The 14,528-nt window shown below is 40.0% G+C and overlaps 1 long non-coding RNA gene across 1 annotated transcript; it reads right to left on the reverse strand.

Annotated features, from left to right (window-relative positions):
• Positions 1-7: 7 nt before the first annotated feature.
• LOC111817473 lies at positions 8-11,144 on the reverse strand. Its single transcript, XR_002821665.1, has 3 exons — positions 11,132-11,144; positions 7,010-7,016; positions 8-1,367 (listed from the first exon to the last, which is right to left on the reverse strand). It is a non-coding gene; the product is annotated as an uncharacterized LOC111817473 (long non-coding RNA).
• Positions 11,145-14,528: the final 3,384 nt, after the last annotated feature.

Raw genomic sequence — 14,528 nt, forward strand, 5'->3', positions numbered from 1 at the left:
TCTTAACCACAGTGTAACTTACAGTTTCCTTAAAAGAAAAAAAAAGTAAACCTGGCAGCTATAGAATACACTATGTGCATTTATAATAGCTATTTTATATATTGTAGTGTCAACATTTTTAAATTAAATGTTTTACATTCACAAGTGGTGGGAAGTCTTGTCATTAAGGTGTGTGTAATAGAATCCAGTTGGTTTTTTCCTGACTAGACTGCACTTGTTTTCTATATAGTAGTGAAATGCTATGTGTATACCTTGCATAAGTCCTCATTCTACCACATTAACTAACCCTCTAGCTGATAATGCAAACACTAACTGGGGGATTTTGTTTATAAGGGCTCTAGAATAATAAGTTAATTCACACCAGCATCATCTGTTACTAATCTAGTTAAGTGCAGCTTTTCATTGTATTGTGGTTGGTCTCATAATTAGTTTTTTTTTGATCTACTGAGAGGAAACAATACCAAGGTTCGTTTTTCTCCTTGTGGAGTTAGTGTGAACTTGTGGAGGAGGAGCATACTGCTCAGCCTATTGGATCTCTGCCAATTAAGATGGTGTTGGGATAGGTCACATCTGGTTACTGTCCTGGGAAAATCCCTTTTATAGAGCCGGCCTTCCAAGGGGTTTTTTAATTCATCCTATTGAAGTTTTTAGGTCAATTATGTATGTTGACTAAATTTATAAATAAAACTTGTTTATTCAACAAAGTGTCAAAAACCTAAATTGAATGTACAAAGCTTTAATACATTCATTATGTAGATTATGTATATCCTAATGTTTGAGTAGAGATTATTTCAGCTTTTGTGTGTTAGACAAAGGAACCATTTGCTTTCAAAAAATTATGAAGCATGTGAACAGCCCTTTGCTCTATAAAAATGCTGTGATGAGCTAGGGATGTAGCCCAGTGGTAGTGTTTGCTTAGCATGCAAAAGGCTATTACGCTTCTACTTTTGCAGTGGGCTTATGACAAAGTGTACAATATTAAGTCTTCCCTTTGTAGTGTTAAACAGCTAGGAAAGGTTTCAGGTTAAAATGCTGGTGTCTTTTTATCAACCTGAGCTTGGAGCCTTAGAGATTTTTATACAAATATAAAAAAAAAGCCTGTAGATGTTGAATTCATTGTTTAAAAACCACATTTTTAGCATGAAACCAGTTTTCTCGACTTTATGAGGACCACTTGTAAAAAGTACGGTACATTAGTATCAGCAAGATGGGCATAAGGAGTACCAGATAGCAAAAAGTTCCCATGGTAGCTAAAATTCTTGCCCTAAAAGTTAGTTTCAAATTCAAGGTGCTTAAAGGGCAAGATAGGTGACTTGAGCATCTGTGTGAGAGGTCATAGATGGGATCCGTGTAATGAACTGGGTAGACTAAGTTGTGCTTTGAACGAGATTGAGATTCTAGGTACTGGGATGCACTGACAGTGTGTGGAAAGCAGGAACAGCTGCGGGGATTGAGTTAAGACCTGTGGAACCCAGTGGAGATGCTGCTGAGTACACCCCCAGCGTGCAGCCTGGAAGCTGCTTAGATAGTGCAACATAGGCTTCCAAACGTCCCTTGTACACTTAACCCAGAAGACAGATATCTTTTGGTTCTAGGAAGCTGTCCATACAGGATATTCCTTGGTAAGGGCAATGGACCGGAATCTGTAAGAAGGAAAGTAAAAGATGGAGCTGATGAAGGTATCCTGTGCCCTTGATGGATGAGACAATAAAGTTTATGAAGTTTTGAAAGAAAAAAAAAGAATATGCAATGTAACAACCATTGTTAATTTCCTATCACCATGTTTTGGAATTCTGTGTCATTTTGTTATTTTTTTATTATCTTTAAAATTTAAAAAAGAGCATTCCAGATGCTATGCACAGAATGGACTGAGTTGAGGCAGAAACAGAAGAAACCAATTAGGACATGCCTGGGGTGATCCAGAAGAGAGATAATGATGGCTTGAACAAGAATATTGACACTGGAGATGAGGAGGAGTAGATAGGCTTGAGAATTCCATGCTGCTGAGAAAGAGAACAGAGACTCCTCCAACATTTGGAGGGGAAAGAATCTTCTAAGTATATAAGGAAGTCTCTTTCTGTAGAAAAAAGTTGTAGTTCTGCTGGTCTAGGTTTTGAGTGAATTTATTCTAAGGTTCCCAAGTCAAGAGAGAGGATAAAATAAAAGCAAGAAAATTGTCACTGAAGGCTATGTGATTTGCCAGCTCCCAGCAGTAGCAAGAGCAGTGGTTGCACAGCCCCTGTGGCTACTGTTGCCCTGGTTACCCTTTTCAGGGGTGCCAGGGGTGTAGCAGAGGCATGGTGGATTGGAAATCAGAGGTACCCAATCATCATCTCCTGGTGCTTCCCCTCCTGCATGCTTTTTCAATTTTGGCAACTGTGATCAAATTTTTATCCCAATTGGGAAGCTCACCTTGCTGATTCAGGTGAGAATTAACTTCTGTAGGAAAGAGAAAATGTAGAGGAACACATAAAATAAGTTGGTAGGAGACTGCTTTGTTCATCTTCTGGTCTTTGACCAGGAAGCACTTAAAGAACTGGAGTGGGCAAAGAGCTGGGTAGGAAGTCTCATTTATTTTTCCCATAGGGGTTTTTCTCGGCTTCTTCTTTGCTACTCTGACCACCCTGTAATGTATTAATAACTTGGCATCATTAGTCTTTTTGTACATGCATATGTTGAAGCCTTAATCCCCAGCATGATCACATTTGAGGTAAGTTCTCTTTAAAATTTTTATTATTTATAATTTTTTTAAAAAAATTTCTGGTGACAAATTCTTAATGGAAGCAATTAATGTTAAATGCAGACATAAAGTGTGGGTCCAGATTCCCTAGGATTAGTGCTTTTATAAGAAGGGATACCAGAGAGCTCTCTCTGTCTCTATCCTTGTCTCTCGCCCTTCTCTCAGCAGGCATAAGGGGGTTCATGTTAACACGCATCTAGAAGCCAAGAAGAAAGCCCTTATTGGGAACCAAATTGGCAGCACTTTGAGTTTGGATTTCCTGCTAGAACTGTGAGTAATAAGTTTCTGTTGCTGGTCTATACAATTCTTTTGCAGCAGCCTAAAAGGAGTAATACAGTTTATTTAAATTATGTCTTCTCTATTTGAAGCAGAAACTATGTACCTGTATTTCCCAAAATACCACAGTGCTTGTCATAGTGGCTTTTCCATGGCAGGCACTCAATAAATATTTGTTGAATGAATGAAAGCTTGGTAAATCAATGTCATGAAAGGTATTGTTATGCGTATTTTTACTTTATTTTTGTGATACTGTGGGTTGAAACTATTATGCTCATGTTAAAGTGGAAAAAATTGAGTTATGAAAAGATTTTATACTCAATCTATGGATACATATGGCATTTCCTAGGTGAAAATTAATAGAAAGTGGACCCATATTAAATAACATGTTCAGACACAAACTGCATTGAATTGCTTTAGTTGGTCAGTTAGGAAGGTTATGTTTCCTCTGATTTATGTCTAGTGTCCTCTCTGTAATTGGAATCAGAGATTTGCCAATCTGTATCTGGTTCTTTCCTTGTAACTCAATGATCTCAGAGCAAACAGACAAATACAAAGCATACAATAAATTTCACTGCCAAAGGCAACATGGAGTATTAAGGAGGAGTACTTGGCTGTGTCCGAAAGACCTCACAGGGTGGTACTATCTCTGACCAATGTCCAGTATTTGCCTCACAGATGTAGAAGCTGGGTCTTTCAGCACTGTGAGTACAGCTCCATCTCTTAGCTTTAAATCTAATTAATTGAGCTTACAGAGCTGATGCATGAAGCTAGAATGCCAATTTATTGATTCATAGGAGGACTGGAACCGCCTCTGTGTCTAGAATTCGTGTCTCTGCTTGTATCATCTTTCACTGAAGACAGACTTCCTAGGAAGGGAAATATCAGAAAGCTGCTTACCTAGCATCTGACTGAAGAGAGCTTGTATGAGGCAAATGCTTAATGGCACTGAGTTTGGAGAGCCTGACACTGGCATTTTTATCATAAGAAGTCTTTCCAAAGACAAAAGAGTATTCATAGCTTTGGTTGAGGTGTCATCTGCAGAATTCAGCTCTTCAAAGGGCGAGGTGGATGTTCCCTGTCCCTCTGCTCTTTGTCCTATACTTTCATTCTAATTAGCACTGTCTGAGTGGGTCTTCTAATGGCTTTATTTGCTAAGATTTCAGACCAACCTCTTCTTTTGCTTTAAGATGCCTTTATCTCTGGTCCAATTTGTATTGTGTAGTTGTGCAGCTTAATTCTCAGAAGTTAAGCATTATTTGTTCTTTTTTTTTTTTTTTTTTTGGTGGCCTGAAGATTCCTTGAGGTCATTTCTGGGATCCTATGAGAAGCTGGGTTCGAACCAGAGCACCTTGAGCCTGACTACTTTGTTTAGCAGGCAGTTAAACAACTGAGCTAATGGGCAGGCCCCCAAGTGTTATTTGTTGAAAGCACACTTACTCACCAAATTCTCCCATAGTCAGAGAGATGGGTGACTTTCTGTCATTCTATTTTTTTTTTTTTTTTTTTGGTCTTTTTGAGACAAGGTCTCATTTTGTAGCCCAAGCTGGTTTCTCTCTCTCTCTCTCTCTCTCTCTCTCTCTCTCTCTCTCTCTTGTGAAGTGAACATAGCAAGATTTTATTGTCTTCACAATAAAAAACATGAAAAGTTAAGACTGGATCACGTGGCCCTTTCTTTTCTTATCTCCTCCCAGTTCCAAATGCTTGCATCTCTTAATAGCCAGCATTCTCTAAGATCTGCAGTTGGGCTCCACACTCAAGCCTCAGGACAATCTTCTTTGTAGTTTTGACCTTCTTTTGGAGAATCGGCTTAATCTGTCCACTACAGCCACTCTGTTTCCTGTCATAATGTTGCTTTCCCTGAGTGTGTAGGGAATCCTTGCCTTGTACTGTGTCACTTTGTGGGGTTGATGCTTGCCACACTTCTTACAGAAAGTTCGCCGGGTTTTGGGAACGTTTACCTTGCTTGCAGGTGCGTGACCAGTGAGGAAAAAAAGCCCAAGCTGGTCTCAAGCTTGCAGCAATTCTCCTGCCCCAGCCTACTGAGTGCTGGGATTACAGGCATGCTCAACCACACCCAGGTTTATCTTACTTTATTCAAGAGAGATATTTGAGGATGTTTAACAAAGACTCTATGGCCCATCTTTGCACAGTGCAATTTGCTTATTTTCTCTCTTTGCAGATAATCTTCAACCTAACTACCACATTGATTTTTAAATTCTTATTAATTATTCCTGAGGCACAAGATTCCATGAGAATAATATAAATGGAAATTAAGACAATGATGAGGCACAGGGCTTTTCCTTCCACAGTGGTAAATCCTACTAAAGTCACTCTTAAGTTATATAGTCACAAAAAAACAAAAACAAAAACTTGCTTGATCATCTGGGTGTTTATCAGTCAGAAGAAGGTTAGTTTACTATTTGGTGGTTATGAAAGGCTCTTTGTCCCATTTGGAAATGAGAACTCTGAGAATCCTTCTAGGCAAATCATATCCATTGTCCTGAGATTAGTTCTCTTTTACTGGTAGGCACGTCAGCCATGACCTTGCCTTCTTAGTATCTCTATACAACTAACGGGTTGTGTGGTAAGGCTTGCTGCTTTGGCTTTCTCTCCAGTTGTTCACTGTAGGCTGCTGCTACCTTGGGCAGCTTATAGAGCCCGCAGGGGCAAGATCATTTTTCTCTCTCCTGTACCTCTCCATCTGACTTGGCCAGAACTAACATCTGTGTTACCTTGTTGCTGGAACTTACAGAGGTCCCGGGAGGTGTTGAGGTAGGATTGAGTGAAGACCCCTACGGCGAATCTGAGAACATTTTATTGAAAAGGAGAGTTTTAACTAACATTTTAAAGGCTCTGGAAAGGAACCTGCTCCCCAGAAAATTGTACTCTTTTTCTTAAGTGTGTAGGACCATTCATGTTTTGCTAAGTTACCTAGATATGGAAGCTAAATTATATTTTAAAAGCTTTCAGGTAACATGGAAACCACCAATAATTTGAAAAGAGAAATCAGGGATTGGGGAGATGGTGCAAAAGAATAAGTGCTTGCTTGGCAAGCTCAAGGGCCTGAGTTCAATCCTGATTCAAAAAAAAAAAAAAAAAAGAGAAATCAGAGGAAATCTAGTCCCAACCACATGTATTCTATGAAGAACTGATTTCCTATTACATACAAAGCACTGTGTGAGGCTTTGGGAAAGCAGAGAAAGGATGGAGCCCCTGCTTTCTAGGAGCTTGTAGTTTCTTGCAAGGATATCTAAGAAGCTGTTCATGGGCCCCACAGGGCCATATAAAAGGAAATTTTTTCATTGAACCATCCAAATGACCAGACTTTCTTGAGAAACTGGAAAATTTAGTAGCTTGAAATAGCTTTCCCTATGGCTGCTTCATCATTTATATCAGGAGCTGGCAAGCTTTTCCAGAGAGGGACAATTAATAAATCTTTTTAGGTTATGTAATAAATATGATCTCTATCATGATGTCTCAGCTACTTTTCCTTGTCACTGGGATAAAATACCAACAACCAGAATTAAGGAAGGAAAGGTTTATTTAGTTCACCGTTAGTGCAGGTTTCAGTCCACATTCAGCTGGCTCCAAGGCAGAGTTGCACGTGGAAGACAGCAACTGTTCATGGTGTGACAATGAGCAAAGAGCAAAGGAAGGGACAGCAGCTACAGCTTCTAGCTAGCCTTGTTCCCCTTCTTACATTGTAATGCAGATTACCTGCCTCAGGGTGGATGTAACACCCACATCCACAATAATCAGTCACAAACTTCAGAAGCCACCCCATGACTGCATGAGACTTTGAAGAGTGTTGGAGGCCATTAACCGGTATCCATTCTATTCCCCTGCTGAGTCAAGTTTATGGCCCTTCTCACCTTGCCCATTCCCTGTGAATCACGTGCTGTGCCCTAGGGGTTGCACCCTCCCCGTTGCCTAGATACCTTCTGACTCCAAGAGCCGAGATTTCCTCATTCCATCACCCCTTATATATACCCAGAACCTCCCCTAAATAAATGAGGCTTGATCAGAATCTTTGTCTTGCCTCCATTTCTTGCGTCTCCTGTCCTTTGTCCCCTCTTCAATTCCCCACTCCTCCCCCAGGTGACCTTTCTTGACTGACCTGCTAGTTCGGGACAAGTGGCACCCAGCGAGTAGGGCATCTGGTACGGAGGATACAGTGACAGAACCGTCTGAAAGAGCGTGTGCAAGAGAAAGCCAGTAAAAGAGAGAACCGGCAAGAGAGTAAAAGAGGGAAAAGAGAGAATAAAAGAGGTCTGCGATGTAGTTGCCTGCTGTGACGTCTGAACCTCAGTAAGCGGACAGCACCCCTTTCCCCTTTCCCTTCGACAATGGACAGGAATTAAGTGAATGAGATATATAGAAAGTTTGAGTAAAGCATTAAAGGCGTGAGGAGTAAAGGTTAAAATTAAGGATTATTATGAGACTTTTGGACCTAATAAGGCCCCAGTGATACAGGGAAGTAAAACTCCCAACCTGATCTATCTAAATAGGAGTTCGTGTTCTCTAGAACCGAGGAGTGGATTTTAAGAACAAACAGAGTTTGAGAGTAGAATATTTTATTGGGAAGGAAAGCTTCTGTCTCAGAGAGGACAGAAGGGGGACCTGAGCGGGTTGCCCAGGAAGACGTCTCTTTCAGTTTATTTTTATAGAGCAAAACCATACAGGGTTAAGGTAGAGAGGAAGAGGTGCCATCCCTGGCCGCCCAAGGCAATGGCTTTGGGGTGGGAGGAGAGGCCACGCTGGACACGCGAGAGGAAGAGGTCTTGCTTAGGTCAATGTGGGGTGGGACAAAACTATGGTCAACCAATGGGATTGCAAGCAGCATTGCTCAGGTAAAGTTGATTAAGCCCAGGGCAATATGAGGACAGGAGCATCCCTTCCTCCCACAGTTACAAGAGAACTTGTCCTTTGTGCTGTCTCCTTCAAAGGCCTTGCCCTGTCTGACTGCCTATTAATATTTCTATCTAATTTGGCTACCTATAACACCAGTTACAGCTTTTTCCTACTGGAATTTAATTGATAAAATTTTATCCCAGAGACACTGTGACCCTGTTGTTGTTAATGTGATAAAAAAAAATGGTAAAACTCATCTTAAAGGACAAAGAACCCCCTAAGGGTGTGTGCCTTCCTGTAAGGGAACAGAATCTTGAAATCAAAACCAGGAAGCCAGATTTATGTTGAGAATAAAGAGTGAGGAGCCCAGCCGGAGGATTTAAAATGTTGTGAGCTTGGCCAGAAAGAAAGCACCAAGAAAGCTGTAGACTGCAAAGATGGGGTTTAGAGGATCTCCATTGCTGGGATGAAGCCTGAGAATGGAAGGGACGGCCTGAGGGCATCACAGGAGGAGGCAGGTCTCCACCCTTTACAGCCTCAGAACTGCTAAGGTCAGGGACTTTGCCTTGAGGGGAAAACCGCAGAGTCCCTGTTCCAGAATGGCAGCAGTGGTTGCCCAATACGGAGCCATGGCTCCATACACCGCAGCCATTTTAAACTGTGGCTGACAATTAGCTTACTCCTGAGGACTGGCAGGCATTAGCCAGAGCCACCCTCTCTGGGGGGGATTATCGCCTCTGGAATTCTTATATACAAGGAAACTTCCACAGTGATAGCTTCAGTATTGACGTAGAATTTGTTACCTTCACCAGCTGCGATCAAATACTTAACTACAGTAGCCCTATTTGCCCAAAAAAGGGACATGTGTTTGTATGCAGAGGAAGGTTAGCCTTCACATATTTACCTACCAACTGGACAGGACTGTGTGTCATGGCAATTGTATTGCCTGATATGGATGTCATCTCTGGTAATGATCCCGTACCCCTTCCCAGTTTAGATTACAAAATTAAAACTTGAATTTTCAGACTTATGATATCTACTACTAAAACTCTTCAAATTAAAACTTAACTGCTTATTAAAAATAGAAGTCAGCTTCTCTTTATTATGTATATTAAAACACTTACTACATTGCCTGGCCCTATTGTCAGCAGTAAACAACAAAAGTTTTGTAAAAAAGCGGTTCTTTTAAATTGCAAATGGTTGGTTCCAGGTGTGGAGGCACACACCTGGGGGAAGGGACAAACGGGCCTCAAGCTCCCATCCACTCTCATCCTAGGCTGACCCAGATTGACATCTGCAAGATAGGTTCAGCTGCAGAGGCCTGTGTTCCTGGTGCTAAGTAGGTGGGTCATGACCATCAAAGGCCGTGGCACTAGCATTGGCTGTGTGTGTGGCTGGCTTCGCAAGTTCTTAAGGCTCAAGATAGTACTTCAGAAGGTAATGTGGGCTCAAGAAAATCCTTTGTAGGTACTAAGACCATTAAGCTGCTCCTAGCAGCTGGGCAGCACACCTATGGAGTAAAATCAACCAAAGACAGAGCCCCAGTGCTAAATGGTCTGCAAGTTTTGTTTAGTATAATCGATGTTGTTTATACAGGGAAATCAAAGTTATAATTCTATCAAACCAAACCATTGCTTAAACCACACAGATTCTTATATTGCACAATTAATCATTTATTTTTGCTAAAAATTTTTAAACTGTTAAAAGGAAATAATGGTTTAGAAAATAAAAATTAAAGGAAAAACATTTTAATGGCTTTTCAAATGCAAATGTGGGTGGCTTCCAGGTAGAGCAGCTACCAAGGTAAAAGGTCACTGCCCCACATATTTTAAAAGACTACTTAAAATTCTTTTAATTTTATTTATGTGTGTGTATGTGTGTGTGTGTGTGTGTGTGTGTGTGTGGCCAGCTCAGCCCACCAGGGGGCGGGGCTGGCTGGCATGTGGTGCTGGGGGATTAAACCGAGGTCCCTGTGCTTTGTTTAGCTTAGCTTGTTCTAAGTAGGTGCTTTAGACCACTGAGCCATCTCACCAGCCCCTAAGTAGGTGCTTTAGACGACTGAGCCATCTCACCAGCCCAGAATATGTTTATTGAGAGAAAGAAAGCTTCTGTCCTGAGAGAGAGGGACAGGAGGGGGGCCCGAGCGGGTAGTTCCCCCCTTTTAATTCCTAATAAGTTTGATTGCTTGTTTTACTGTCCTAAATTAAACATGGCATTAAAATAGGGCTTTGATATTTTACAAACAAATATAAAGGCTTAAAATAATGTGTAAAAGGCCATGGGATTTAAACAGTCACTTGATTTGACATTCATTTAAATAATAAAAGGCCTAATCATGGCCTCCAAAGGCCACTGTAGGATCAAAATTCTGTTAAAGCAAAAGAGAGTCAATCCTGACATCTTCACTTGTCAATATATACTATTAAATTTTTATACTTTTACAGCAACAGAAAGACAAACTAGGTAAGAGAAAAAAGGCTAAAAAAGGTCCTTTGGAGAACTCTCCATACTGGACAATGAAAAGGGACTCAGTTCACAACTAACCTGGGGCAAAGGGTATGCTTGTGTTTTTCCAGAGAATGCTAACTGACCTATTTGGGTACCAGAGTGTACTGTCAGCTGTACCATGGAGCCAGATCTAAAGAAGAAGTTAACAGCGACTAGGCTACATCACCGTGGAGCCTATTCAAGAAACTGACTAAATGGAATTCCAAGGTGTGGAATAGGTGACAAAAAGCATAAAAATACAAAATATGCATATTAATTATAGATGAAAGATTTCCTTCCAAGTTTTTCTAATAAGAGATCTATAATAATTGACAAATAACAAAATCTGACTAGTCTACTTATAAAATTTCTAAAGCTTGTAATATAGTTACTATAATTTAATTTGACCAAATATTTGAGTGCACTCGATTTTTTTTAAGGGGTTTATGTGTCATTGTGTTTGTGTGTCTTTCAATGAACAGCTGTTCCTTTTTTTCCCTTTTTTGATGATCTATTATTAATACTTTTATCAATAGGACCCTATCTTTTCAATAGGCTGATGCCTTTCGTTAAACAACAATTGGATGCCATTAAAATGCAACCTATTCAGGTTCATTATCACAGGCTTGAGATGGCTCAAAGGGAAAACTGCGCTGGAATACAAACAGCTTATGATGATAAAGGTCTGGAGACCTCTTAGTTCTCCCACCCTTGGTGAGATGGTCAGGCTAGCCAGAGACGGGTAATGAGGGGCATACACGAGACACCACTCACCACCTAAGACAGGAATGGGATCTTCTGCTGTCCTGGTCTCCTATGACGGGTAAGGTTTGAGTTGGGTCCATGTAGAGGACGCCTCGACCTAAGACAGGCACTCCCCCCTCAAGGGAATCAGCCATCTACAAAAGCCATATTTTACATACATATATAAAAGTAAAGGGGGATCTGTTGGAGGCCATTAACCGGTATCCATTCTATTCCCCTGCTGAGTCAAGTTTATGGCCCTTCTCACCTTGCCCATTCCCTGTGAATCACGTGCTATGCCCTAGGGCTTGCACGCTCCCCATTGCCTAGATACCTGCTGACCCCCAAGAGCCAAGCCTTCCTCATTCCATCACCCCCTATATATATCCAGAACCTCCCCTAAATAAACGAGGCTTGATCAGAATCTTTGTCTTCCCTCCATTTCTCGCGTCTTCTGTCCTTTTTCCCCTCTTCAATTCCCCGCTCCTCCCCCAGGTGACCTTCGTTGACTGATCCGCTGGTTTGGGACAGAAGAGACACCTAGACACAAAGCATAATGCATGATTAGTTAACTTTGCCTTTGTAGCACAAAAGTAGCAATAGAAAATACATAAATGAACAGATGTGGTGATATTCCAATAAAACTTTATGTACAAAAAGAAAAAAAAAAGAGGTACACCATAGTTTGCTAGGCTCTGATACATATCATCATTGAGAAGCAGGAAGATATAAGGATCAAACCTTATGGATGCAGGTGGAAAGCTTATCAGTGAAGCATGCGTTGTTGGTAGGGATTTCATATCTACCTGGATGGTTAGGTCTTTGGCCTTAGGGAAAGAGGTAAAACTTTATCCATTTCTATTTTCCGAATTAATGACTTTTTTCTAAGACTCTCTAGAGAATGATTTGTAGACCTGGGCTAAACACCAGTCAGTGGCTCCCTAGGGTAACACTTTTCCATTACTTTTCATTGTATATGTAGATTGAGGACTTCTATCAGATCCACCATAGAATTTCTAATGTCATCCTATCTTGAACCTTACTGGCACTCTTAAATCTCTCAACTGAATCTTTAAAATTTAACAATCAGTACTCTATACATTTGGAATATTTAGAATAGTTACCTCTGCATGGTGGGTAGAAAGGTTTTTATCAAACAGAGTGTAACAAATCATCAAGAAGATTATATACCATGACTAAGCAGGATTCATCCTAGGAATGCAAGTGTGGTTCAACATACACCAATCTATAAATGTAATATACCATATTAACAGAGCCAAGGACAAAACCAGTATGATCATCTCAATAGGTGAAGAAAAAGCTTTTGACAAACTCCAGCACCCACTAATGATTAAAAACCCTACAGAAAATTGAAATAGATGGTCTTTATCTCAATCTGATAAAAGCCATCTATGACAAACTAACAGCCAACATCATACTGAATAAACAAAATCTGAAAATGTTCACTCTAAAATCAGGAACAAGACAAAGATGTCCAGTGTTATTACTCATTCAATACAGTTCTGGAAACTTTATCAAGAGCAATTAGACAAGAGAAAGAAATAAAAGGAATAAGGATAGGAAAGAAATAAGTTAAATTATCATTATTTGCAAATGAACTGGTACTTTACATAGAAGATCCCCAAAACCCTACCAAAAGACTTTTAGATTTCATAATAAAATCCAGTAGCATAGCTGGATATAAAGCCAACACTCAAAAATCAATAACCTTCTTGTACAAATAATAAACTCACAGAGAAATTAGGGAAATGTCATAGTCTGGGTTTTGCAAGGGGGGACAATACAATACAGAACACTTAAGTATAAGATTATTTTATAAAAGTCAGTCATATATAAAAAGAGTGCAGGAAATCTGGCCACATACTAAAGACCAAAGAATCCAGCTGAAAGCCTGGATCCCACAATAATGGCTTACGTAAATTCAGCTGAAGATCTAGAGCCCATAACAATGCTCACCATGAGTCCAACTGGAAACAAAGAGCCCAAGATTTATTCAGGCCTGTCTCACAGATCTGTTATGGGAAGGCCCAAAGGTTTTATGGTGGAAGCTAGAAAGTCTGTGATAGCATGATGAATGATCTGTGCTAGCAGGTTGAGGGATCTGAAATGGAGCCAGGAAGCAATGCTCAAAGTGAGGACCAAAACTCCCCCAAAGTGAACTAGAGCCATTCTCAATTCATGACAAAGTCTCAAGCTCGTCCTCTGATGACAACAGCTGAGTTCATCAGGAAAGCCAGCATGACAAGATCCTCCAGCCTCCAACAGCTTTCAACAGCTTTACTAAGAGCCTTTCCACAACTTCCCAGCAGCTTCCCAATAGCTTTACTTCTTCTTCTCCTGTTTTGCATCTTATGCTGTCAGCAACAATTCTCAGCTGGGCCTCCCTTACCCAGTGCCACACTAGTTCCATTCATGTTGGTAGAACGAGTGGACCACCAGTTGTCAATACACCACAGGAAACAATGCCTTTCATAAAACTATAAAAAAAAATAACTAAGAATAAATCTAAAGAAGGAAGTAAAAGAGCTTTCTGTTGAAAACTACAATACTCTGATAAAGGAAGTCAAAGAGTATATAAAAAAATGGAAAGATATTCCTTGTTCTTGTGTAGGAAGAGCCAACATAGTGAAAATGGTCATACTTCCAAAACTGTTGTACAAATTTAATGCAATACCAATCAAAAGTACAACAGCATATTTCATAGAATTACAGAAAAAAATCCTAAAATTCATTCTGAACCAGAAGAGACCTAGAATAACAAAAGCAATTCTAGGCAAAAAAGGCAAGGTAGGGGGCATTGCAATCCCTGATTTGAAATTATACTACAAAACTATTGTAATAAAACAGCATGGTTTGGGGAAAAAAAGAACCAGACCTGAGGATCAATCGAATAGATTCAAAAATGTGGAAACAACTCCAGACATACTTAGTTACTTTATCTTTGCCAAAAGTGCCAAACACCATCACTAGAAGAAAGCTAGCCTCTTTAATCAATGGTGCAAGAAAAATATCCACATGCTGGACATTAAAACTAGACCCATATCTTTTACTGTGCACTAAACTAAAATTGAAATGGATCAAAGATCTAAATATTAAAATAGAAACACTATATGTGCTGGAAGATAGAATAAATGGAACTCTTGAAAACATTGGTGAAGGCAAAAATTTCATGAACAGAACCCTGATTGCACAGAAACTATCACAATCAACAACTGGGATGTCATCTTTTTAAAAAGCTTTTGTGCAGCAAGAGAAACCACTAACAGAGTGAAGAGACAACACAATGTGGGAAAATTTTTGCCAGCTGCTCCTCAGAGAAAGGACTAATGTCCAGAATATATAAAGAACTAAAAAAAAAAAAAAAAAAAATCAGCCACCCCAAATATAAAGACCTAATCCAAAAATG

The sequence above is a fragment of the Octodon degus genome, unplaced genomic scaffold (assembly GCF_000260255.1).
Source record: "Octodon degus isolate 3935 unplaced genomic scaffold, OctDeg1.0 scaffold00058, whole genome shotgun sequence".
Classification (NCBI taxonomy): Eukaryota; Metazoa; Chordata; class Mammalia; order Rodentia; family Octodontidae; genus Octodon; species Octodon degus.